The sequence below is a fragment of the Nicotiana tomentosiformis genome, chromosome 5, assembly GCF_000390325.3.
Source record: "Nicotiana tomentosiformis chromosome 5, ASM39032v3, whole genome shotgun sequence".
In the NCBI taxonomy this organism is placed as follows: domain Eukaryota; kingdom Viridiplantae; phylum Streptophyta; class Magnoliopsida; order Solanales; family Solanaceae; genus Nicotiana; species Nicotiana tomentosiformis.
Genome location: NC_090816.1, coordinates 71,604,037 through 71,628,589, shown reverse-complemented (window position 1 = coordinate 71,628,589; position 24,553 = coordinate 71,604,037). Strand labels below are relative to the sequence as shown.

Genomic DNA, 24,553 nt, shown 5'->3' with positions numbered 1-24,553 from the left:
TTTCATTTTTTAAATAACATCCCTCCTTGCATTTCTTAACAGGTAATGTTTGATACACGTGGACCCCACATTCCCCTAGCCAATAGCCACAACTCTGCTTGTTCCATGAAGTACTGTGAACCTTTTTTCTTAAATGCATTGTATTGTATGTTAGTGTCAATTAGACTATTTTTTCAGGAAGTAGTGTGAACCCTTTTTCTGTAAAATTATTAATTTTGTTTTAGTCAAATGGAAGTTTCCATAGAGAAAGTAAAATTAATTTTTAAATAATAGGGCAACAAAAATTTACAAGATTTTCATATTTACCCATACTATTTTAAAACAGTTTAAAAATAGAATTAAATGGTTTCATCTATCCACACTATTTGAAAGCGATTTCAAACTAAAAAATTTTATATTCAAAAGTAATTTTAAAAAATATAGTTTGTTAAACCTCAAAAGTTAATTTAAGTAATGAGATTTGTTCCTACTGTACTGGGAGACTATCTCTTATATACTTAATTGATGTAAAAATATAATCTAGGGGTTACACATTACCCTCCCCAAACCTCACTTGTGGGATTACAGTGAATTTTTTTTGGTTGTTGTTGTTGTCCATTCTTCCATGATAAGTTTTCAACTGTCAATAAATTGTCTAAAATATTACTTGTTATAATTTTTATGTTATTTCATTATGAAAATTAACATTGATAATTCTATAAAAGAAAATAAAAACATTTCCCTCATCTCCTTAAATTGAGGAAAAAAATTAAAATTCGTATAATTTATATAGACTTCTATCAAATATTTATTATTTTATCACCAGTTAACATCATTTTAAATGAGTTATAGTTAAATATAATTTAAACTGCTATATTGAATTCCTACAATTTATATAATGTAAAAAATATAATAATAAAAAGGCAATCTACATCATATTAATATTTGTTTTAGTGCATATTGTTCTCTTTGTTTGAAGTAGTAAATTGCCTCGTTAGGAATGCAAATCCTCTTGGAAGTTCTCTTTGCTTATTGAACTAAAAATAATTCTTAATTTTGATGTATACAAGATATGAAGTAAAATCATAATTTCTTTAATCTTTTATCGTATTATAAAGAATGACATTTCTTTCATCAAGTAGCTAATTGGTCCCACTATCGAAATACTTGCAAGACCAATTTGGATGTATTCCAGATTAGTTTATAAAAGATAGATTGGTATTCTTTTTATTCTAGAAAATTATATTAATATAGACGACACTTGTAACTTTTTAATGTATTCTCTTTTAAAATATATATTCAAATACAGTGGGGAAATAATATCATTGATATCAATTTTTTAATTTGATGTTTGTGTTTGACACTAATCGGAGGTTAAAATGAGTATTATAGCACGTAATCATTTTATGTTAATTGAAGCAACTTAAACATGTTATAATTTGTAGCTTAATTTTATGTAAATTATTAAAATAAATTAATTGTAAATTTTGATCCCAATATCATTCTCTATCCATGATTAAATGGATATATTAATGATAATTTATTTATCAAAAAATTAACTGAGCACCGACAAATCACATTTTAAAAATGAGAATATTATATAAATATCTCAAATAAGTTCTAACTTACTAACCTCTAGCCATTAATCATAGACTTATCAACACTAGCCAAACACATATAAAAATTAAAAATTCAAATAAATAAGGTTCTTTCTCTCCAAGAATCACATGCAAAGATCCTCTTCCATATATTTTAAGCGTGATCAACAACATTAGATGCAAGATGAAAAGAAATAAGGTTCTTTCTAAGTAAAATGGGACTTTTTTCAATGGGTATGGTTGAAATTCATTGAAAACATATAGATTAGTCAATATACGATTTTTGAGGAAGATCAGAGGTGATTTGGACTGATTTGGCATCAAAAATTATAGTTAAAATCGAATTCAAAAAATTCTTCTGCGACACATGTATCACACATACAAATATATATATGAATATACATGTGATACACCTTTTATACAAATATGATACATATGTGATACACAAATAATGCACAGTATGATACACATCTCATTTTTATCAGGTTTCATCTTCTATTTCGGATTTTCAATTCAAACCACCTCAAAACTCCGCCAAATCATCCCAAAACTAAGATTCAAACTCCTTAAAATGTACCCAATCTAATCTAATAACACCCACTCAAAAGAAAACATAAATTTAACACTTTTTGGCTACAAATAAGTAATTGCTAACATTTGGCTAATGTTAATAGGAGTAATATTTAATGAATTGGTCAATTTTTATAATAAGTAATTTCCCAATGAAATTGCAATATTGGGCCCGGGCCTTTCCTCATCTAGTGGTTATAGAAAACGAATGACCGGAAGAGGAGGAAAAAAAAATATAAATTCATATTCTGAAGCTTTAATTAGAAGCATAAGCAACAACAGGACTCCTAACTAGATGCACCCCCGTCATCCCACACCATACCTGATATCATAGAGTCAATTATCTCCGCCGTAACTGACACCACGAATGATTGCTTCTGCCCCAATGATCTGAACGAAAGAATTCTCGGTTCTACTCGAATGGTGTGTCCCTCAGGTGCTACCACAGTTGCCTCGTAAGTTGAAACGGGCGTACAAACGATGGTGACGATCCTATGAAATACTCGGGTGATCTTTGTGTTTTTCGAAGAAGAAATTGTGAAAGAAGGGTAGTTTAGATCCCAAACAGTTATATTGGTTTCAGAAGTACAAGAAGTCAGCCCCTGTAATAATCTGTAAATTCTTGGTACTGTATCCTTGACCACAGAAGAATTTTATGTAATCAATTTCTCCCATGTCATATACTAGACCGGGATGTGCAGCTTTTATTGGATTTATTTGACCAGATCCATATGCGAATTCTGCCTCAGTGTTTGCCCTGGAGCTCATAGGCGTTGCTGTACCCAAAAGGAAGAAATACAAAAGTTAAAGGAAGGTTATCTATTTTATTGAATGTTTTTTAATTTTGTATAATGTTTGGGTTCCACAAGACATGCACCCCAAAAGGTCAATTTACTGCAATTAGGCAAAATACATAAGGTGGCATCCGACCAAATCTCTGTTATATATTTTTTGTGGACGAAAATAATATTACACACTCAACCTTTTGAAAGTGTATCTAAGACACACCGTTTTTTCTTGACCACTTTACCTAAATATGGGTAATGTCACATAACATTAACCATTTTTCTCAATTCTTCCCGATCTTTGTTTGGTTCGTAATATAAAATACCACTGGTAATAGTGTTAATTCACGATTGAAATTGATTTGACCCGGTACTAAGGTCAGCCTGACTAGGTGCACTTGTCCCCTCGGCCAAAGCTTTCATACGAAAATATCTAGCTTTATCTTGAGGGTGTAGCAATATGTGTCTAGTCAAACTTCCCGTCTCCCCCGACTTCCAACATATTTAAAAACTAACTCTTTGCCCCAAGTTTATATTTAGCCCTATTTTTTTCTCTCTTAGTTGAGTAAAAAATGGCCAAATAGCATATGTTTCTGCCCGTTTAGAAGGTTGTCTAGAAAAGGTAGGGGCAGTAACAGGAGGGTCAGACGGGGCATCATTTGGATTATTATTAGTTGGGTTAACTTCAGGAGCAGGACTAGTGGGTGTATCGTCATCCGGTTGCGTTTCATCAAAATATATTTCTTCATCATCATTTTCATCAATAGTTGGATTACCATAAAGAGCATTCATATATTCATGGTTTAATTGTTCACTGGGTGCAATATTATGGCAAAATTGACTCTCGGTAAATTGTAATAAACTATTATCGCTATCAAGAATAGGAGGTGTAGGACGGGTAACAAGTTTGCGTCGGGGAGCCGGGGGAAGTGGAGGAGGAATAGATTGGCCACTAGATTCACCATTCTTAGATTTTTCCTTATTTTTACTAAATATTTTTTTAAAGAATATGCCATCTTAATTAATCAAGCAATACAGAGTAAATAAAATAAACAAAACTATAATATTAAAACTTAAGAGTTGGAACGAGTTTACCGAATTGACGAATAACTTGTTGAAAATTAATTATCATTGAAGACTTGAAGACTTCAATTCACTAACTTTACAATTTTGCATAAATTATAACAATAAAGTAAGCAATTATAGAAGAAAGTTAGAGAGAGATTGAGAGAGATTGATGATTTTGTGAGAAAAATAAAAAAATGAGGGGGTATTTATAGTTGAAAATAGGGAAAAAGTATAATTATAAAAAGTTTGGAGTTAAAACAAAATTGGGAGGGGGAGGGAGGGGGGGGGGAGGATTAAATGGCTATTTTGACAGGTAAAACAACCATATTTTAAATGCCATAACGACTATAATGTGGCAGATTTTTTTAAAAAAAATTAGTCGTTGGGCCCGGATAGGCCCGTTTAGGACCGCTTGAACCGGCCCACTTCCCAGCCGGTCCCGGTCTCGCAGGCCTCGCCTATGGGACCGACCCACTACCCAGCTACCTCCCCACGGTCCCGGTCTTATCCGGTTAGGACCGTTTAGGCCCACCGCCCATTTGGGCTTGCGGTCCTAGGTCGGGCCCGGTCCTAACCGGTTCACATGCCACCCTTAGGTTATAGACAAAAAGAAGGACTTGATTACTTTGACACTTACTCGCTAGTAACGAGGATAATATTTATTAGGGTGTTAGTGGCACTGGCGGTCGTGTATGGTCTTGAAATCCATCAAATGGATGTTAAAACATCTTTATTAAATGGATAATTGGAGGAAGAGATTTACATGAAACAACTTGAGGGTTTTGTGATTTCGGGTAATGAAAAAAAAGTGTGGAAACTTGTTAAGTTGCTTTATGCACTTAAACAAACACCCAAACAATGGCATGCCAAATTTGACCAAATAATGTTGGCAAGTAGGTTCAAAATCAACAAGTGTGACAAATGTGTTTATATTAAAAATATTTCAGGTCATGAATTCATTGTTTGTTTATATGTTGATGACATGTTGATAATGAGCAAAGATATGGCAGACATAAATACTATTAAGTGCATGCTGGCTAGAAAATTCGACATGAAAGACTTAGGAGTTGCTGAAGTCATTATCACAGTCTCACTACATTGAAAAAGTACTTGAAAAGTTCAAGTATTTGGATTTCAAGATTTCCTAGACTCCAATTGACGTGAGTTATGCACTTCAAAAGAATGAAGGTTAAAGTGACTCAGAACTGGACTATGCAAGAGTATTGGGAAGTTTGATGTATATCATGAATTGTACGGGACCAGATATAGCATGTGCTATTAGCAAACTGAGTCGGTTTACAAGTAATCCCAATCAAATACATTAGATGGCAATGAAACGAGTTTTGGGGTATCTGAAATATACCCAAGACTATGCTCTACATTATAACAAATATCCCTCCGTGATTGGGGGATATAGTAATCCAAATTGGATCACCGGATCATCTAAAGTTAAATCCACTAGTGGATATATTTTCATAATTGTGGGCGGAGCAGTGTCATGAAAATCATCCAAACAAACGTGCATCACCTGTTCTACAATGGAATCTGAATTCATAGTTTTAGATAAGGCCGGTGAAGAAGCTGAATGGCTCCGGAATTTCTTGGAAGATATTTCATTTTGACTAAACCTTTGGCACCTATATGTATATATTGTGATAGTCAAGCGGCAATAGGCAGGGCAGGGAGCGTTATGTATAACAGAAAATCTCGTCACATACGACGGAGACACAATACCGTTAGACAACTACTCTCTAGTGGTGTTATCACGATTGACTACGTAAAGTCAAGAGATAACGTGTCGGATCCACTTACAAAAGGCCTATCTAGAGACACGGTTAAAAGATCATCGAAGGGAATGAGATTAAGGCCTAGGACAAGTCATCATGGCGGTAACTCTACCTAGCAGACTGGAGATCCCAAGAGCTAGGTTCAAAGAGATAAAATAAAGTTATAACTGACGGTTCAACATTGTCAAATAACTCAACCCATTCTCATGATGAAGACAATGTTCAGAAATCAGGGTAAAGCATTAAGGCTTTTTTATAAGTCAATAAAGGTTAAAGCTTTTCAATAATTTGCCAAGTCTGGTAGGAAATGACCAGATAGCGTGTCTATAGGATTAGACGTTTAGAAATCACCTATGTGAGTGTGAAGTGTAAGCCACTTCAAGGGAAATAAAAGTAAAAGCCCATTCTCTAACTCATGAAACTAGGCGGTGTTCATGGCTGAAACGAACACAATCGTGAGAACGATAGATGGTTAAGGGTTGATTGTATGACTTATGTTGTTTAGGTATACAACAAAGCTCGATGGTTCAAAAATATCAAATCTACCGATTGACCGAGTATATCCGATATAAGTTCACTATGGAAAGTTCAAAGGGAAACCTACTCATATTTCGATGCAATTAATCCTTGCATGTAAATCACACACTCGTCCGTGCATTCCTTTGTCTTATAGCCATTCCCCATTCATGTGGGGGATTATTGGGATTAAAGTTTGGTGAATGGGAAATGGAGGGAAGAAACTGAAGGGAAAGTGAGTTTCATTTTGCTTTGGAAAGAGCAAGTGTCCCTCATTAGTGGTGAAAACTCAAAAGAAAAGGGAATATGCTTATATTGAGAAAGCACTTCCCTTGGTGTTAAATGGGTTGTAAAGAAAGTAAGCCTCGCGCCGTCGTCGTCGTCGCTCGCTCGGATTCGGATTCGGTCAAAGATTGATTGATTAATCTTTTTGGAAAATATTTCTTTTAATTATTTAATAAATTAATTTAATTAATTAACGAAAATTCAACCCGGAATAACTCAGGACCCGCTACGCGACCCGGTCCGTTTCTTTCCCGAATTATTTTAAATTCTTTTCCCGAAATTTTTCAAACGAGAAACGTTTCCACCTGTTCCAACTACTATGGCTGTTTCTGAAAGGTTGTAAACTTTTTAGAAACAGTGCTAGAAAATGGCTATAAATATGTATTGATCCTAGAATCGTTCCTTACAAAATTTTCAGATTTTCTTCTCCTTCTTCTGCACAAAAGTTTCCAATGTGTTTTACAACCTTCAAGTGGTTCGCTGTATCATCGACGTTTTTGGTACCGATACTCTGGTGAGTTAAATCGTTATATCGTGGGAGGATAATATTCCAACACCTTGGGTACTTGAGGGGAATAATTTTCTTAAGGACACAGCGTACATTCAGTGGCTTGATTTTATTCCGAAATATATTTTCAGATGCTGTTTCTGATTATATACATTTCTGCTATACTATTGTTTTTCCTGTTTCTGTTTTTTTTCTTGTTACAGAAATATTGTTGTTTCTTTATATTATAGCATTGCAGTTTGACTAACATATTCCACTCTAAATACTGCTTAAATACATAGATTCAGATCCATTATACCCTGCCTCAGTATTTGGAACGTCTCGACCATAAACTAGTGGGTAGTGGTTCTCGAGGTCAAAAGTGTTGATGGAGACCCCCTGCAAGAGAAGGTTAACCAAGTGTAAAGTCAAATTAGAAGACTGAATTCCACCTAATTAAGCTTGATTATATCATCCATTCATGCTTAATCACAGTTTACTAAGAGCATGTTTCGCCAAACTTTAAAAATATGTTTATTTTAAAAAATATTTTCTTTCTGTTAAAAAGGAAATTCGAATACTTTGAAGTAGTATGAATTAACAAGCCAAGTGAGGTTGACTCTAGGTCGTAAATTGAGTTTTCAAGTCACGATGGAAAATAAGTGGGAATATTATTGAACCTCCTCATGGGGTGGGATGGACCAAAAACAAAATATAAGTTTGTGTTCACCCAAAAAGCATTTTGTTAGTAGTATAAAAGTAGTTTATGTTTAAATTTCGACTATCTATTTTCCGAAGAAATGTTCAGATAATATTCACCTTCGCGATATTCTTAATTAGTAAATATGCAATACTATGATTCGTTATTTGATTAATCTCAATCTTCATATTTTTATATATGAATATAACTTCTATTATTCATTTGTCAAAGTATTTTGAGGGTCAACACTAGTAATTAATTAGGAAATTTGGCACATATTTTGTGTAGAAACTATTGTGTGAACCCCCACGTGTTGAGCGATAAATGTGTTTAGGATGCATCATCGGTTATTTGGGGCATAACATCAAAAATTAAGCCCCATACATGAGCCTCGAGATATTTCGCAAGTACCCTGCTTAGGAGCAAACCCCGAGCAAGACCCAATAAACTTTTTAAAGCACTGATAGACAATAAGAGAACTCGTCTATTCTATGGGTAATTATAGCAAGATGTTAAGAAAATGTAATATATATTAAATATAAAAAATGGTATTTTTTACACAAAAAAATGACTTTTACAATTAAAAATATAGAGAAGTTTTCAACAGCAGATGTAAGTGTCGGAAAATATAGAGAAGTTTTAAAAATATTTTGTATCAAATGTAGTTGTTTTAAAAATATTTTGTATCAAATGTCATTGTTTTTAAAACATTTTGTATCAAATGTCATTTTTCTCTACAATATTTTTCTCTCTCACACCCCCTCCACGCACACATATAGTGTGTGTAGCAAAATTTGGCAAGATTTCTCACCTCATAGACTTCACCGTTTCCTAATTGCACGTCCGTGACAAATCTGCTGTCAATGGTACTCGCAGCAACAGAGAGAGACCAAGGGGACAGGTTGGTTACCGTTTGCGGATCAGGTCCGGAATTGCCTGCAGAATCGGAGGTGAGGATTCCATTCTTCATAGAATGGAAAGCTCCAATGGCTATTGAATCTTCAAAGTATTCATAAGGTAAAGACCATCCTACTGAGAGTGAGATTATATCAACTACATCTGCAATTGCATCATCAAATGCTGCTAGGATATCAGCATCAGAATAACCATCAGACCAGCATATTTTATATACAGCTATCCTTGCAGAAGGTACTCCTCTAGCTGTTCCTTAGCCAAGACCGTACAAGTTTGCACTTCTAACGGAGCGCCCGGCTGCTGTTGATGCCGTGTGTGATCCATGACCTTCTGTGTCTCTTGGTGATTGGATGTCGCCTGGCGGAAATTCTCCATTGACTCGATAGTACTTGGCTCCGATGATTTTTCTTAAAAAGATCGATATATATTATGTTGTAAAGTAAGTAGCAGACATATATAGGTGTGACCATATATCTCATTCAAAATCTTACATCAGAGAGCATATTTTTATTAACTTAATCATGTTCTCAATACGTTCCCTTACTTGCAAGCATGATTATGTTCCATTATGGTATTAGAGCACGTAAAGACTATGGATCAAGTCCCATCGTCACCCATATTTAATTACTAAATAAGAAATTTATCTTTGTGTTTGATTAGACGTGCTTATTGCAAGTGAATTTAGCTGAGGCCTGACAAATGCCCTTCCACTTGCTTGGGGGAGCAGCAAAATCTTCGTCATTGAAACTTTCTGATTCTGGCCAAATTCCAGTGTCTAGCATTCCTATAATAAGGTCGCTCTCCACATTTGTTCTACTTATAACTTCTTGAGGAAAACCCAGGAAATCCCATGACCTTATTGTATGCAGCTCCTTTCTACCATTTGGGAACACTGATACAACTGCCTCCATATCTGTGAATAAACAAAGTTGATTTAGACAATATGATTGGAAGGGTTGGTATTGTACGTAGTTAGTAAATTTCATAATATATAATAGTGATCGATTTGTTTGAACTGTACACATTCAATGTCAATCACATATATTTTTGTTTATCCGTAAAACGGTACAATTGAATTTATACGTGTTTGGTAGAAGTGAACTAATTTGATGCTGAAATAATGCAATAATTGAATAAATATACAATACTTAGCCTTAAAATGTAGATGAAACAGCAGAAATGACAGTTTTGGGAACAAGGTTTCCGAGCACAACAATGATGAGATCAAAAAGCGGAAAAGTAAGATTGTATTAAGCTTTGTATAGAATGCAGTGTAAGTTTAGCCAGAAAATTCGTGTGCTTTACAATGATAACTTAGCTCACTATTTATAACTATGTCTAGGGAAGGAGGTCCTAGGATCGTACCATCCTTTAATGTCAATTATGAGAGTCATTAATGAAGATGTAACGGTGAACATAAATGCCAAATTCTCTGTAACGGGCCGTCCCTCTTAATGCTGCAGAATATTCCTTATTAAATGCTACCGGGCGCAGAGCATTTAATGCACCTTTATGAACGTTATCCCTTCCGGTGACAAGCGAAATGGTTGCGTTCGGTCTTCAGCCATCGTCGTCTTGGGTTCCACGCGTCTTTCCCTTAGATGACCACATGTCATATCATATTTCACCCTATACAGATAGTCCCCCTGCTTTCCAGTGACCTAACTTTGTGTTACCGAAAAGTTGGTAGAAATACTTTTTTGGCGGAAATTACTATAACTCTCTCTGAAGGCTTCTGATGGTTGATTAGACGCACGTCTCTCCGTATTTAATGCCCCGAACACGCGTCATCCCACGATTCAGCACAACTTTTGCTGATTATTGAGGTAATCATGGCCATGAATTTAGCCGCCAAAATTTTACTTATACGCATCATTCTTTTCCTTTGCACTTTATAATTTCTCGAGCTTCTGATTTGCATCTTTGTTCTCCATCCTTTCTCTAATTCTCTTCAAACAAAAAACTTTTCCTTCTTATTCAATGGCTTCTTCCTCCAAGCATACCGGTTCTTCAAAGAATAAGAACAAAGCCGAGGACTCTACTCCTCCAACGGTGGGTTCCATCATCCCAAGAAGACTCAGTACCACAAAGGACTTTGAAGAGAAATTCCCTACTGCTAACCCTCGTACATGGGTTGTTAGTAGGTACCCTTCTTCTATTCGTCCTCCCAATATTCCTGTTGTGAAGGAAGAAAGTCGCTGCCATGAGTTAGATATCATTGCTCCTCATCTATCGAAGCGAGTGACCCTTCCCAAGGAAGGTTTTACATACTTTTACACGTATCTCTTTACTTTGGGTGCGTTTTCTTTGAGTGGAGAGCTTGATTCCGTGATTGCGCAGTTTTGCCTTCGCTACCAGGTATGTTTGGCATAGGTAAGTCCTTCAGTATGGAGGATGGTCGCCTGCCTTTGACGCTTGTGCCAGGAGACTGCAGAATAGCTAATATTAGCTCGTATAATGAATCTCTATTCTCCCAAATTTTTCGTGGGGGTATGATAAACCTCTGCAAATGTGGTCACCATGCTCTGTTGACTAGCATGGATGATGATAATGACCGTGGGTGGACAGAACGGTTCCATGAAGTTGCCACCAATAATATCATCCCGACAATGGCTTCATCCTTTCCGGCCGCTTGGAACCACACTCGTAAGATCTTTATTTAATATATTTTCTTTTACTAAATATACTTTTATGGCCCTATCGACTCTTCACCCGTTGCATGTTTCAGCAACTCTATGGATCCCACCGGTGGTTAAAAGAACTGGCCCTTAAATATGGGTGGAAGGCCAAAAATTATGGTAATTTTAACTTACTTTGCTTCCATTTTGTTTGTATATGGAGAACTTGGTCGAACCCTTCTGACTTGTTCATGAAATTAGGTCTACCTGCGGGCTCTATTGTTGTCCCTAAGGAGGACGTCTTGGCTAATCCTGCTGATGCAGCAAGGCTGCTTCAGGAGGCACTTACTCGAACAGGTATCTCCGGGCCTGTTTCGGGCACAAACATTCCTTTACGGAGTCCCTTGCCAAAGGATAAACAACCGAAGAGAAGACGTTCCTCCGCGGCCGGGGAAAAGAATAAGAGGGCAAAGACTTATGCCCTCGAGTCATCTCCAGTGACAATGGTGACTAGTCCTCCTTCCGGGCCGGTCATAGACATCGTGATGATTGATGATGATGAAGAAGCTAGTGATGATGGAGCTTCTATACATAGAAGACAATGATCCTCATCATCTCAACATGATGCCCGACCTGTTGAGAGAGTTACACCAACTGAGGATGATGCCTTGACACTTTGGGGAGAGTTTAATTTGGTAGATAATGTCAACTCCCATTTTCGGGCCCTAATTGTTGTGTCTGGTACTGCGGGGCTGAGTACCGGGTCCTTGTCGTGTTTGGTTGGCGAGCATCCAACATCCAGCACTGCATTTGATGCAGCTGCTTCCCACTCTTCAACTCCATCAGCTTCATCTCCATCTTCCACAATACCGGCAACTGCTACATCACTTCCATCTTCATCCACTCTTCCACCAACAATTGCTACATCGCCTCCACTGGCCGCACCTGACAATGAAGAAGGTGTTCCTTTTCCACAGTCCCCAGTTCATGGGAATTTGGGGCAAAATTATGCTGCCCCTTATGAAGATCCACAAAGGAAGAGGAACGTTACTCTTTCGGTCTCTACCAGATGCAACTTGCTATCTCGGCCGGTGGAGCTTGCTAATTATCTGAAGCCTTTAGCTTCAGAGAAAGACTGGAAAAAGATTCAGGCACTCTCAGGAGAGTGTTTTTTGAACAATGCCGCAGCGGTACGTTCCTTTCTTCCTTTATTACTTCTTCTATTTTTGGGTGTAAGCATATCCTGAATTTTACCCTTCTTACTTTGTAGGCCAACTTTCTTGCTTTCGAGGGCTTCAGAGGTTGATTCGTGAAAAGAAAGAGATTACCTCCGCATGGGATCAGCTTTTGACAAAGCAGGAGCAACATGTCGCTTGCCTTTCGGAACTAGAAGCCAAAGCTGCTGAGGTTGTTGTATTGGAAGCTCTTTTGCGAAAAAGTGAGCAAGAAGTGGTAACCCTTAGCCAAGAAATTGGTCCGCTGAGGGTTAGATTTGACGAAGCCAAAGCCAGGGTTGAAGTCTATAACGTCGTTCTTGCTGCAACCGATCGTGAGGCTACCTCCGCTGAAAGAGTGATTAACTTTGAGGCAGCCTTGAACTCCAAAATTGAAGAGCTTGTTGCTGTCTGGGCAAAACACGCCCAGCTAGAAGAGAAGTATAGGAAAACTATCGAGCATAATAGGCTCTTTAGTTTAACTGTCTGCGACCTTGATGTCAACCTCAAATCTTCTAGGTCCGCCCGGGAAAACCTTTCTGCCGAGGTAACCCAACTCAAAGAAGAACTCAAGTGCCGAGAGGCTTCTCTCGTTGTTAAAAAAACTTGTGCCATGTACATCATGAGGAGAAAAACCTTGAAAGAGGCCAAAGCCGGTGTCATTGACTTTGATGTCGAAATTGCTAAGGCAGGCGAGCTTGAGTTAGCTGCTAAAAGTGGACTCCCATCGAGATCTGATGTACCTGGCCCTTCTAGTTTTGGTTCTGAGTTTTCGGGAACTACAGAAGAATCGGAAGATTATGATGCCGAAGGCCAAACTGATGAAAATGTTGAGCCATCGGTGGACCCACCTACTTCTCCCGGGGATGCGGACACTTCTCTTCCTCCTGGTTCCGGAGACACTGCACTTTAGCTTTTCTTTTCATTTTCCCATTTTGTACTTTTACCATTTTGGCACGTTCTTGTAAATAAAGACATATTTTTGCTCAAGTATTGTTTGAGTCTTACTTTCATTTGAATATCCATGCAAGTCTTTAACCTTTGCATTTTCTTAAGAATTTTGCGTACGTTTTTCTATTCGCGCTTTATTATTTGTAGCTTCGGATGCATTTTCCTCGAAGCACTTTGGTTCCGAGCATTATCCCTTTTACGTGAGGGTTTCTATAAGTATTTTTGCAAGTTTACATTTTACGTCCTTTAGTGTATGTCGTCAGGTGCATTTTTCCTCGAAGGCATTTTGATTTCGAGCACAAATTCTTTCGAAACCAACCCTTTAACGTGAGGGTTTTTATAAGAGAGGGCCCTCTTATGTTTACGGTGCTCTTGAAGAGGACGTCTCCTATTCATTATAGCACTAACATTTGAAGTACTTTTTTAACTTTCAAATGACAAAGTTAGTTCATCGTTCAAACAAGAAACAAGATAAAAATAAAAGAATTTCATTTCATATAATTCCTTCTATTTTCAAAAGTACACAAGCATTTATTATGATAAGAAATTGCCATTACTTGTGGCTAGCATTTATTATGCTAAAAAAGAAATTGTCATTACTTGTGGCTATCTTGTACAACTTGTTTCTACGAGACTGGCTGCGCAGTCCACGGTCTCGATGATGCATTTGGTTTTCAGATTTTCGTTTCTCGGTTGATATGGCAGTCAATGTTGCCGTATCCTCATATCACCCCCAGTGTTCGAATGTGAAAAATGCGAATTGGAACACTGGAAGTCTTGTGCCTTCAAATATTCCACCAATGAATTGCTAGATAATCCTTAACTCGGCAACATACCTTACTTTCCCTTAGGAATCCATGCTATCGAGCGAAAGAATATCTAACAATCCTCTAGTGGTTTGTGCTCGTGAACGGTCGGGTAACCTCTGTTCGGTAGCAAAATTAACTTCCCAGTGGGAATTTGCTATCGAACCAAAGATTATCTAACCGTCCCCGAGTGGAAGCTTGTTTGTTTTCCTTGCTATCAAATGTCTTATTGCCGTTGTCTTCATATTATGCTTTCTATCGCTGCCTCATTAAAAACCTTGCCAGAAAAATCCAATTCGGACAAAACCTGAATGAAGGAAAAAAGAGTGCAGCACATACTTTCCACTTGAATAACGTTCATCAGTAATAATATCTTTTGAGGTGTGCCATGTTCCAGTTTCTAGACAACTTGTCTCCATTCTGGTTCTCCAACTCGTATGAACCTTTCCCAGTGATATCTGAAATTCGGTAGGGACCTTTCCACGTTAGACCTAGCTTCCCCGCGTTGAGCTCTCGGGTATTTTGGGTTACTTTCCTTAGAACCAAATCTCCTACCTTGAAATAACGGAGGTTGGCTCTTCGATTATAATATCGCTCCATTCTTTGTTTTTGAGCTGCCATTCTTACACGTGCCAAGTCCTTGCATTCCTCGAGCAGTTCCAAGTTGATTAACATTGCTTCGTTGTTTGATTCTTCATTTGCCCAAAAAATCTCAAAGTGGGTTCACCCACTTCCACTGGGATTAGGGCTTCAGCACCGTACACAAGGGAAAAAAGAGTTTCTCCTGTACTTGATTTGGCCGTTATTCGGTAGGCCCATAGAACTCCGGTAAATTTTTCGGGCAATTTGCCTTTTACTGCTTCCAACCTTTTCTTGTGGTTTTGAATAATTACTCTGTTTGTTGACTCCGCTTGACCATTTGTGCTCGGATGATAAGGAGAAGACGTGATCCTTTTTATGTTCAAATCTTCAAGGAACTTTGTAACTTATGCACCGATAAACTGTGGCCCATTGTCGCATGCTATCTCTTTTGGTATTCTGAACCTGCAAATTATATTTTCCCATAGAAAATCGACCACTTCGCGTTCTCCGATCTTCTGATAAGGACCTGCTTCCACCCATTTAGAAAAATAGTCAGTCAGAATTAAAAGAAACCTTACCTTTTTGGCAGTCGGTGGCAGCGGTCCGACGATGTCCATCCCCCATTTCATGAATAACCCTGGGGACAAAACCGAATGTAAGGGTTCTGCCGGTTGGTGTACTAGTGGTGCATAGCGTTGGCACTTATCACATTTTCGTACGAAGTCTTTGGCTTCTTGTTCCATACGAGGCCAATAATATCCTGCCCGTACCAACTTAAGCACCAAAGAATCTGCGCTAGAGTGATTGCCGCATATCACTTCGTGGACTTCTCTCATGACATAATTAGCTTCTGACGCTCCTAAGCACTAGGCTAGTGGGCCTTGGAAGGATTTTCTATACAATTGGCCTCTCTTGAAGCTATAATGTGCAGCTTTGGCACCTAACGCCCGTGATGCTTTGGGGTCTTCGGGAAACTTCCCGTGCTCGAGATAGTCGATTATTTCATTTCTCCAGTCCCAGACCAGACTAATCGAATTTACCTCATAGTAACCATCCGTATCCAGGACTGAGTTCATCAGTTGTACTACCGTCCCGGACTCCGATCCTTTTATTTTCGTCGATGATCCTAAGTTTGCTAATGCATCCACTTCTGTGTTATTCTCCCTCGGGATATGAGTAATTGACCACTCCCGGAATCGTGCCAAAATAGCATGGACCTTTACCACGTATTGTTGTATACATTCTTCTTTGGTATCAAAGATCTCGTAGACCTGATTTACTACCAGTTGCGAGTCACATTTGATTTTGATAACCTCAAAATCAAGTCCCCTGGCCAATTCGAGCCCTGCAATCAAAGCTTCATACTCTGCTTCATTGTTAGTTAAAGGGATCGTTCTGATGGCTTGCCTTAAGGTTTCCCCTGAAGGTGTGATTAAGACTATTCCGAGTCCGGACCCTTTTACGTTGGAAGCTCTATCCGTAAATAAGGCCCAAACACCTGATGTCGATTCCGACACTATTACTGCCTCTTTGGTTGCCAGACTGAAATCGTCCACAAAGTCAGCCAAGACTTGCTATTTAATTACAGTCCTTGGTTTATATTTTATGTTGAACTCACTCATTTCGACGGCCCATTTGGTCAACCTTCCCGAGAGCTCGGGTTTATGGAGGATGTTCTGCAAAGGGAAAGTAGTCACCACAACTATCGGGTGGCATTGGAAGTAGGTCCTCAGCCTTCGAGCGGTGACTACGAGCGCTAAGGCCAGTTTTTCCAAATGTGGGTAGCGAGTTTCTGTTCTCATTAAAATTTTGCTAACGTAATAAATGAAAAATTGTGTACCTTCGTCCTCCCGGACTAAAACCGCACTTACCGCAACTTCTAAAACCGCGAGGTAGACTAGCAATGTTTCACCTTCTTTTAGTTTTGAGAGCAATGGAGGGCTTGATAAATACTTCTTCAGGTCCCTCAAAGCCTTCTGGCACTCCGGTATCCATTCAAAATTATTTTTCTTTTTAAGCAGTGTGAAGAAGCGATGACATTTTTCCGACGACCGGGAAATGAACCTGCTCAAAGCTGCTAATATTCTTGTGGGCCTTTGGACTTCCTTTACGTTCAGCAATTGATCCGGGATATCCTCTATGGCCTTGATTTTGTCAGGGTTTACCTCAATTCCCCTTTGTGAGACCGGAAATCCCAAAAACATACCAGAACTGACCTCGAATGCGCACTTCTCGGGATTACGTTTCATGTTATGCTTCCTCAGGATGTCGAATGTTTCTTGCAAATGCTTAAGGTGGTCACCTGCATTCAAAGACTTTCATATCATATATATAAACTTCCATAGTCTTTCCTATTTTCTTTTCAAACATCTTATTTACGAGCCGTTGATAAGTGGCTCTGGCGTTTTTTAACCTGAAGGGCATCACATTATAACAATATGTACCGAAATTTGTTATTACGAAGTCTATTCCTGATCTTCCGGGTTCATCTTGATTTGGTTGTACCCGGAATAAGAATCGAGGAAACTCATTAACTCGTGCCCGACTGTGGCATCAATCATTTGATCGATATTTGGCACTGGGAACGAGTCTTTCGGGCACGCCTTATTAAGGTCTTTATAGTCTACACACATGCGAAATTTATTGTTCTTATTAGGAACTACTGCTACTTTGGTTAGCCAGTCCGGATATCTTACCTCTCGGATCGAACCGATATTAAGCAAGCGGGTTACCTCTTCTTTGATGAATTTATTCCTGGCCTCGGCAATATGGCATTTCTTTTGTCTTACCGGAGGTATGTTGGGATCCAAAATCAGCTTGTGCATGACTACTTTCATCGGGATACCTGTCATATCGTCGTGCAACCATGCAAAACAATCAGCATTAAATTTAAGGAATTCAATAAAACCATACCTGAGCTCCGGGTGCAGTCGTGTCCCCAAATGGAATTTTCTTTCTAAGAATTCTTCGAACAATGCAACTTGCTCCAGTTCCTCTGCCATGAACTTCTTTGCGTCTGTCTCTTCTGGAACTTGGAAATATCTCGGCACCTGATAATGTTCTAATGACTCTGCTCCCGGGCTAACTTCTTCTAGCTAGGGAGTAGGCACCGGTTCCTGTAATTGCTATGTCGTGTGCTCCTTCCCTTTGCTACTGGAAACCAAAATTGCATTCATCTCTCTTGCTGTCAGTTGATCACCTCTTATCTGCTTGATTCCTTCGGGCGTAGGAAACTTCAGCAATTGGTGATATGTTGAGGGTACAACTTTCATGTCGTGTAACCATGGCCTTCCCATGATGATATTGCATCCCATGTCACAATTTACTACTTCGAAGAGAGTTGTTTTCATTACTCCTTTAGCGTTCGTGAGCAGAAAAATCTCTCCCCGGGTCGTCACGCTCGCAAGGTTGAATCCAGCGAGGAGCTTTGTTGCCAGAATAATGCTTCCGATGAGTTTAACTTGCTCCAATACTCTCCATTGTATGATATTAGCCGAACTTTCTAGATCTTCTAGAACACGTTTAATCTTAAAATCTAACACATTTAAAGAAATTACAAGTGTATCATTTTGTGGTAACAACAATCCGTCTACGTCCTCCGTGAAAGTGATATCGTCTTCCCGGAGTCTTTTACTATGAGTTATTGATACTTTCGTCTTCTTCGCTGCCAAAAAGGTGACCTCGTTAATCTCATTCTCTTAATAGATCATATTGATCATTTGGCGTAGGGGTTCTTCTCCTGCTTTCGAAGGTTCCGCGTTGTCTCTGTTGCGACCATAATTGTTCTTAGCTCGGTTGCTCAAGAATTCTCTGAGGTGACCATTCTTTAATAGTGTTGCCACCTCTTCCCGGAGGTGTTGACAGTCCCCTGTTCGGTGGCCGTTCGTTCTATGGTATTCACACCATAAGTTGGAATCCCTCTGGATGGAATTAGATCTCATAGGTCTCGGGAATCATGCCTCTTTAATATTTCTCATGGTTGACACTAACTCCACTATACTGACGTTGAAGTTATATTCCGATAACTTGTGTTAAGAAGGATCCCGAGACCCCGACGTCTCTTTATCCTGAAGTGATCTATTGTTTCGACCACGATCGGTTCCTCTATCAACAGTGAACTTGTTTGCTGCCCAAAAGCTTCTGCCACGGCCTTCGGTCTGCTCGTAAGGCAAAATCCGGCCACTCGAAGTCCGTTTGTCCGCGTCGTAGTCATCCTTTGATTTTTCTCTACTCTTCTCCCGTCCTTTGGCCGATGATGTAGAACCGCCCTGGTCATCTTCGATTCTTATCTTTGACTCGTACCGGTTGTGGACATCTGTCTAAGTTGTTGCTTGAAACTCAAGCAGGCTCTCCTTTAGCTTCCGGGAAGCGTTTGAGCTTCTTGGATTCAATCCTTTAGTGAATTCTTCAGCTACCCATTCATCCGGGATAGCCGGGAGTAACATTCTTTCTTTCTGGAATCGGGTAACGAACTCTCGTAATAATTCGGATACTCCCTGTGCGACCCTGAATATGTCAGCCTTCTGGGCTTGTACTTTTCTGGCCCCAACATGAGCCTTGATGAAAGAATTCGCGAGCATCTCAAAGGAACCTATGGAATGCTAGGGTATTAATGAATGCCATGTTAGAGCTCCCCTCGTGAGAGTTTCTCCAAATTTCTTTAGCAACACATATTCAATTTTGTGAGGAGCTAAATCATTTCCTTTTACCGCCGTTGTGTAGGTGGTAATATGCTCCTGTGGGTCTGAAGTCTCATCATACTTTGGCACTTCAGGCATTTTGAACCGCTTTGAGATTAGTTCTGGTGGTGCACTCGCCTTGTACGATAATTGAGTATACTTATTCGAGTCCGGACCTTTCAATACTGGTGGCGTGCCCAAAATTTGGTCCATGCGAGCGTTTACTTCCCTCATAAATCGTAAAAGTTCATTCTTGAACGGGTCATTCTCGTTGTTGAGACCGGATCCGTTCCCCCCAGCCCCGTCGGAGCCAACTTCATCCTTGAGAGTATTGTTGTTGACTCTCTGCGTTATTTGGTTTGCGGGAACATCAGGAGAAATTTGATCTCGTCTGTTTGCATTATTCGAAGCCCCCCGATAGTGCCTGCTTCAGTTACGTCATAACCTTATTCTACCGCGTGAGATGATCTAGAATGATCACCTGTTGCTCTTGCAGGACCCTCACCGCATCCAAGACATGCTCCTCATCAGCATCATCGGGAGTTGTCTGCCGAACCTGTCGAGGGTACTACCTATCATGCACCGGTGTGGCGTCATTCCCCTCATTGCAGGTGTCACTGATTGAATCTTCGAAATGAGGCTGATCCCCTCGAATTTCAGGGTTGTGCGTGTTATTAACAGTGTTATCTTTCATTTTTTGTGAATTTTTCTAAGACAAAATAATCAAATCACGTTAGTAAAAAAGGCAAGGATCAATTTAATTGCACGACTGTCTTGGCCACACGGTGTGCGTCAAACTATTTACCCATAAAATGGTACAGTTGAATTTATACGTAGTTTCTAGACAAGTGAGCTAATTTGATCCTAAAATATTATAATAATTGAAGAAATGTACAATACTTAGTCTTAAAATGTAGATGAAACAGCAGAAATGACAGTTCTGGGAACAAGGTTTCTGGGCACAACAATGATGAAATCAAAAAGCGAAAAAGTAAGATTGTATTAAGCTTTGTATAAAATGCAGTATAAGTTTAGCCAGAAAATTTGTGTGCTTTACAATGATAACTAGGCTCACTATTTATAGTTGTGTCTAGGGAAGGAGGTCCTAGGATCGTGCCCTCCTTTAATGTCAATTATGAAGGTCATTGACGAAGATGTAATGGTGAACATAAATGCCATATTTTCTGTAACGGGCCGTCGTTCTTAATACTGCAGAATATTCCTTATTAAATGCTACCGGACGCAGAGCATTTAATACACATTTATGAACGTAATCCCTTTCGGTGACAAGCGGCATAACTGTGTTTGGTTTTCGACCATTCCCGTCTTAGGTTCCACGTGTCTTTCCCTTAGATGACTACATGTCATATCATATTTCACCCTATACAATTTTATACGTGACTTTTCATGAAAGGTTGAAAGACGACACTTCGTATTGATAGGATCAGTCATGAATGGATCAGTCCTCGACATTGCTGGTTTCAGAATTTTGTTTGAAAGAACACTTGCCATTAACTGGTAGCAAATTATGAATAATTCAATAAATAAAGCAATTCATTAGCACCTCAAAAAGTCTTACCAATTAATTTCATATTCAATTTCTTCTTTCTACCAACCAAATTTCCCGATTACATCGAAATATTTTGCAAACAGTAATTAAGTTATAAGGTTGACAAAACAAAGAACCTTTTACTATACAGTTCTCTATAATTAAGTGTTCACTTACTCTATATATTGACTTACTTGTGATTCTGTTCTTCTCTTCCTCGGACAGTTTGGCAGCAAATCCATTGATCAACTCCTTTTATAGCTGTACATCAAACATTCTGATGCTCTACCATTGCTGAATGCATGTAATTAAAACCACAGTTTGATGAGTTTCGATTTCATTTTTACTGTAGGGCTTCCCCTTTCCAATTAATCATTAAAGTATAGCTATGAAAAGAACGAAAAAGGGACAAAATTACCCCTAAACTATGCGTTATGGAACACATATGTCCTCTGTTTAAAATCGGGGCCGTTTATATCCTTCCTGTTAATGAAAAGGCCCAAAAATACCCTTATTGGCTAACGACTCTCACTTAAAAATTAATTTGGATTTAATTAGCCTTATTAGCATAGAATTGAGACACGTGTCCTAATTAAAATCCCCTAACCCCCAACCAGGGCCCATTTGTTTTACCCACTCCCCTACCTAGTGAACAAAATCAGATCCCCTCATCAGCAAGGCCTCTTCTAAAGCCGTCTCATCTTCTCCAAAAAATTTGGCTAGGTTTCTGATGGGGACATCAATTACAGTTACTTTCCAAATTCAAGTTTAGAATTAATTTTAGGTTTTAGTTTTCGGTTCAATTTCAAAACCAAAGAAGAACGAATGAGTGAGTGTTTGAGTAACATTTCTTGCAGGTCAAAAAGGAGATGTCGATGTGGAGAAGTTGCGCACCATTTCACAGCTTATACACCACCGAATGCCGGAAGACGTTTTTACAAGTGATCGAAGCCAGAGCTAAGTAGAGGGAAATTGTCAAAAAGCAATTAAAATTGATTGTGGTGTCTATGTGTTGCTGCGTGTCTTTCATGGCAGCTTGGGCTATAAAATGACCATCTTTTCATTTTTAAGTTTACGTAATTTTCTTTACAACTTATGTAATCCTGAAGAAGAGTGATTTTGATTGTAATCAGTTTATAACTTTATATTAAACCTAAGATTTCCTTGTATTGTTGGGAATAAAATACCATTTTCTTGAAATTGGTACTTCAATATTGTATTATTGGATTTTATCTTGTTAACCAATAAACAAGTAACATAAAGATATGGATAAAAGAATCTGCACCTTTGCAACATAAACAAAAAACAGCACGTCTAACTAATAAAAATTTGCACTTTTAACTGATATGCACATTTAATTGAATTGGTAAACCTTTTTGACCCCTAAAGTTGAAGTGGGAAGCTTATTTCTTTATCTTGTCCAAGGAAGTAGATAAACCTGTCTTCTAGCAAGCAATATATTTATAGTAGAGCTAATTACTACAACACCAGCTAGAATATAAAGACATGGGTTCACAAGCACAGGGTGAACCATTAAGCTATTTGCTATTCTATTTTCTCATCTCAAGTAGCTCTAAAATATGACTTTCACATTGACAAAACTCTGCACTTTCGGCGACAATCACATTCACAAAAATCTGCACTTCTTAGGATATTCATAAACTACATAACTAATGACATTCATAAACTGCATTTACTAGCATTCATAACCAATATTACTACTGGTTAGTACCTTAACTAACCACAAAAAGTTAGTTAAGACTTTAACTAACCATAAAAATATTGTTAAAACCACCATAACATTCAGGTGTTTACCTAACCACAAAAACTAATTGTCTAACACAACCCAACCACAAAAACTAATTGGTTTAACCCAACAACTTTGAACAAAAACTAATTCTCGGTCGGAACCTTTCTTCGAATGGAATCTCCTCTTATTTGAAACCCTAGTAGCAACGCAATTTTGGGGGAAATAAGAAAGAGGAGGTTAGGTTGTGTCATACAAATGAGGAGGATTTGATTTTGTTCACTAGGTTAAAAGGTAGTAAAAAATAAGAGGGGAGTGGGTAAAACAGATGGGCTCTGGTTGGGGATTTGGGGGATTTTAATTAGGAAGCGTGTCGCAATTCTATGCTAATAAGGCTAATTAAATTCAAATTAATTTTTCAGTGAGAGCCGTTAGCCAATAAGGGCATTTTTAGGCCTTTTCATTAACGGGAATGGTATAAATGGCCCCAACTTTAAACAGAGGGAAAATGTATTCCATAATGCATAGTTCAGGAGTAATTTTGACCATTTTTGTAAAAACAATAGAGGAAAAGGAAAAAGAAATCGAAGAATTTGGGAAGATGCCAAAGCAAACTGGAGTAATCGTGGCATTATACGTAAGTCATGGGCTAAATTTCCAAATGAACACTCACTTAATTTGTTCAAATAAGCAACTTAAAAAGTATTTCTTTAAAAGGAAGAAATGGACAGTCTTTAATTCTAAATAAATTTATTCTATAAGGTAACGATTTATCCAACACAACTAATGATCTAATTTTTTGCAGGACCACTGACCTCCCAAGAGCCTCTTGTAGAATGCTAGTGTGCATAGATGTAGCAGAAAGATCACCCTTTGGACTGTCGCTCATGTACACAATGTACTCCTCTACCTTAAACATGATTAGTAGATACTAAGGGTGGCATGTGGGCCGGTTAGGACCGGGGCTGGCCCAGGACCGCAAGCTCAAATGGACGGTGGGCCTAAACAGTCCTAACCGGATAGGACCGGGACCGTGGGGAGGTGGGCCGGTTCCATAGGCGAGGCTCGTGAGACCAGGACCGGTTAGGACCGGGATCGGCTGGAAAGTGGGCCGGTTGAAGCGGTCCTAAATGGGCCTCTTCGGGCCCAACGGCTAATTTTTAAAAAAAGAAATCTGCCACATTATAGCCGTTATGGCATTTAAAATATGGCCGTTTTACCTGCCAAAATATTGGCTATTTATAACATAGCCATTTAACCCTCCTCTAACTTTGTTTTAACTCCAAATTTTTTATAATTACACTCTTTTCCTATTTTCAACTATAAATACCCCCTCATTCTTTCATTTTTCTCACAAAATCATCAATCTCTCTCAATCTCTCTCTAATTTTCTTCTATAATTGCTTACTTTATTGTTACAATTTGTGCAAAATTATGAAGTTGGTGAATTGAAGTCTTCAAGTCTTCAACGATAATTAATTTTCAACAAGTTGTTCGTCAATTCGGTAAACTCGTTCCAACTCTTAAGTTTTAATATTATAGTTTTGTTTATTTTATTTACTTTGTATTGCTTGATTAATTAAGATGGCTTATTCCTTAAAAATAATGTTTAGTAAAAATAAGGAAAAATCCAAGAGTGGTAAATCTAGTGGCCAATCTATTCCTCCTCCACTTCTCCCGGCTCCCAGACCCAAACCTGTTACCCGTCCTACACCTC

At 38.4% G+C, this 24,553-nt stretch overlaps 1 long non-coding RNA gene and 1 pseudogene across 1 annotated transcript; one reads left to right on the top strand and one right to left on the bottom strand.

Moving 5' to 3' along the window:
- Nucleotides 1–1,966: 1,966 nt before the first annotated feature.
- LOC104115121 (cucumisin-like) lies at nt 1,967–9,601 on the bottom strand (annotated as a pseudogene).
- A 12,160-nt stretch (nt 9,602–21,761) lies between these two features.
- On the top strand, nt 21,762–22,289 carry LOC104115120 (uncharacterized). Its single transcript, XR_690537.2, has 2 exons — nt 21,762–21,837; nt 21,947–22,289. It is a non-coding gene; the product is annotated as an uncharacterized lncRNA (long non-coding RNA).
- The last annotated feature ends 2,264 nt before the right edge of the window (nt 22,290–24,553 follow it).